We start from the raw sequence: 3,194 nt of genomic DNA on the forward strand, positions 1-3,194 counted from the left end.
GCTCGGAGCCTCCATTCCCGCGCCTCCTCTTCCCGCCGGCAGAAGCCCCGCCCCGTGACATCATCGCGCAAGCCCCGCCCCGAGGTGCGCCGGGAGCAACCGGAAGCCGCGCGTCGGTGTCTCCGTGCGCACGCGCGGGGGCCGCCGGGGGCGTGGCGGGAGCGGTGAGACTCTGGAGCGGCTGTGCGCGCGCTGTGCGGCGTCCTTCAAGGTGTGCGCGGTGGAGCAGGATTCGAACTCCGCCTCGTCTAAAGTTCCGTCCGGCCGCCGACCGCCCCGGCGCCCAGCGATGTAATTTTGGGGTGTGTGTGGGTGACTCGGGGCGCGCGGCGGAGGCCCTGGCGTGCTGCCCCGCTCTCCGCAGGCCTGCACCGACGCCAGGCGGCCGGGCGGCCGGAGCTCGGAGGCCTCGGGGCTTTGGAGCTGTTTCCCAGTGATAAGATTGATGATGATGATGATGATGATGATGTTTCCCAGTGATAAGATTGATGATGATGATGATGACGGCTGTGAATCTTGAACCTGGGGCTTGGGCGCTGCCCTGAGAGTCTTATGGACTCTCCTGCCCGGGCTGGCTTTGGACCCTGATCCTCAGATCTTAACCTCCTGGGCAGCTGGGATTACAGGCCTGAGACACCAAAGCCCCAGCGAGAAGAATTTTTTCATTATTGGTGATGTGTATGTGGGGGGGGGAGGGGGTGTCAGTACCTGGGTTTGAACTTGGGGCCTCACACTCGGCCCATTTTCCGGCTCACCAGCCTATGTGCTCTACTGCTTAACCTCAAGCTGGCATTTGAGGACTCATTGGAAATGGACTCACCCAAACTTTTCTGCCCAGCTGGCTTTGAACCTCGATTCTCAGGTCTCAGCCTCCTAAGTAGCCAGGCGTGACCACTGGTGCCCCACTGACTTCAACTTCCTGAAGTGACTCTTTGTGGCATTTCCTGAGGATTTTTTTTTTCACGTGTGGAAACTTGTTCAAACATCCCCTTCCCACCACATCACAGCGGAGGCAGAGAGCAGAGGAGAGTGATCTGTCTCACACCCCCAGGGGACAGGAGGCCTCTGGCTGGGTTTCTCGCTGGCTGCTGAGAGAGGAGGTGACCTTTGGAGCGGAACTGTGCTGTCAGGACATTTTTCTCCTTTCTATGCTGAGCTTTCTGTGACTGGTTGGACTGGAGCCCAGAAAGAGCTCAGAGCTTCAAAACTCCCAACATTCCCTGAGAGCCACACAGCAGCAATGTTGGGGGGCCAGGGAGTTGGGGGGGCAGAGGTACCAGGGGGGGGGCGGAAGTCCCTGGAATTCACCCCCAGGCTCAGCTCCCAGCTCTCTTTCCCTAGAGAGAAAGGAGGAAGTGGGTGTTGCTAGACACCAACCAGCAGCTCACCCCTGTAATCCCCTCCCCACCCCTTCTCTGGAAACTGAATCTGAGGACTGACCTTCAAAGCCAGCCCTGGCAGGCAGAAGAAAGCTTGAGACTTATCTCCATCCAGTAAAAAAGAAAAAAGTTGGTTGTGGAGACATGGCTTATACAGTAGGGCACCAACCTTAAGTGAAGAAAACAAAAACAAGTAAGCTGGGCACTGGTACCTCACGCCTTAATCCTAGCTACTCTGGAGGTTGAGATCCAAGAATCTCTGTTCAAAGCCAACCCTGGGCAGGAAAGTCCTTGAGACTCTTAGCTCCAATTAACCACCAGAAAACCAGAGGTGGCGGTATGGCTCAAGTGGTAGAGCACTCACCTTGAGCTGAAGCATTCAGGGACAGCACCCAGGCCCAGAGTTCAAGTCCCTCACGACTGACCAAAAAAAAAAAAAAAAGCCCAGGCCCCAGGGCCCCCCCCCCCAAAAAAAAACCAGTGGGGGCTGGGAAGGTGGCTCAATGGTAGAGCGCTTGCCTTGCATGCATGAGGCCCTGGGTTCCATTCCTCAGTACCACATAAAGCACAAAAAGCCAGAAATGGTGCTGTGGCTCTAGTAGTAGAGCACTAGCCTTGAGCTGAAGAGCTGAGGGACAGCGCCTATGCCAAGTTCAGGCCCCATAACCCGGGGTAGGGGGGTGGAAGGGTTGGGGGGACACTCAGGAAAGAAAGGGAGAGGAGGAGGGGAATGGGAAAAGGGGGGGAAGGAGGAGGGAGGGAGGCAGGTGTGTGCATACCTGTCAGCCTCATCCAGGATGATGATCTTGTGGCGTCCCTTGGGGAGGGTGACCTTCTGCTGGGCGAACATTTTAATTTTATTCCTCACCACATCGATGCCCCTGGAATAACAAACAAATTACCTTTTTTCAGCTTCTCTCCTACTGGACCCACACCTCAGCCATCCTTGCTTTCCTCGTCATTCCAATAGAGTCTCACTTTTTTTTCCCAGGCAGGCTAGGACTTTGATCCTCCTCCTATTCACACTTCCTGTGGAGCTGGGACTGACTACAGGCCCTCACCGCCATGCCCGGTCCCATCCTTCATCGTTTATTCTGTAGGCATGGCTGAGGGTGTGCAGGACATTTGATTTCTCCTGTGCTGTGGGGCTCCCTCTCACACTGGGGTGCCTCGGGCCCTGCGCATTACTGTAAGATGTGTGAGACAATGTTACACTCCACCTCTTTCTGGCCTTTTGTCTTCAGCTCTCCTTGACCACAGCTGAGAATCAAAAGCTCTCATTTCCTGAGGCTGGAGGCAGAGGTCAGGGACAGGGCACCTGCCTAACACATACAAGCCCTAATAATCCACACCCCCACAGCAGCCTAAAACATAGTTTTAGGTTATATATATTTCACAGTGCCCTTTTCCTTTGTGTTTTTTTTTAGGTCTGAGACTTGAACTGCACCTGACACGTTCACTCACTGGCCAGCACTTCATCGTGAGCCACACCACCAACCTGTGTTTCCATTTCCAGACGCTCACCTGTCGTTGGAGGCATTGAGCTCCAGCACGGCGTCCTTCAGGGCTGGGCCCAGCAGCGCTCGGGCCAGGCACAGGATGCTGGTGGTCTTGCCAGTCCCGGGGGGGCCCTGGGAACAGGGGTGCTAAGCATTGCCCCCCCCAGGACTCCCCCACCCCAACCCCAATCCAGCAATGGCCCAGGGTGCAGCGGGAGGGGGGACTCACGGCGATGATGATATTGGGCACATTCCCCTCGCGTGCGAAGACCTGAGGGCAGACCCCCATTAGAACAGTTAGTTCACCAGGCAGATG

The 3,194-nt window shown here is 56.3% G+C and overlaps 2 protein-coding genes across 2 annotated transcripts in view; one reads left to right on the plus strand and one right to left on the minus strand.

Moving 5' to 3' along the window:
* Lat2 (linker for activation of T cells family, member 2) overlaps positions 1-2,871 on the plus strand; it is a 17,634-nt gene extending 14,763 nt beyond the window's left edge. The window contains exon 11 of the mRNA XM_013033226.1: positions 2,807-2,871. The gene's annotated coding sequence lies outside the window, so the exon portion shown is untranslated. The remainder of the gene's footprint in view (positions 1-2,806) is intronic.
* The window catches only part of Rfc2 (replication factor C (activator 1) 2, 40kDa), an 18,736-nt gene that overhangs the window by 6,803 nt on the left and 8,739 nt on the right, over positions 1-3,194 (minus strand). The gene's annotated exons all lie outside the window — the stretch shown is intronic.

Source organism: Dipodomys ordii, unplaced genomic scaffold (assembly GCF_000151885.1).
Source record: "Dipodomys ordii isolate 6190 unplaced genomic scaffold, Dord_2.0 Scaffold164, whole genome shotgun sequence".
NCBI lineage: Eukaryota > Metazoa > Chordata > Mammalia > Rodentia > Heteromyidae > Dipodomys > Dipodomys ordii.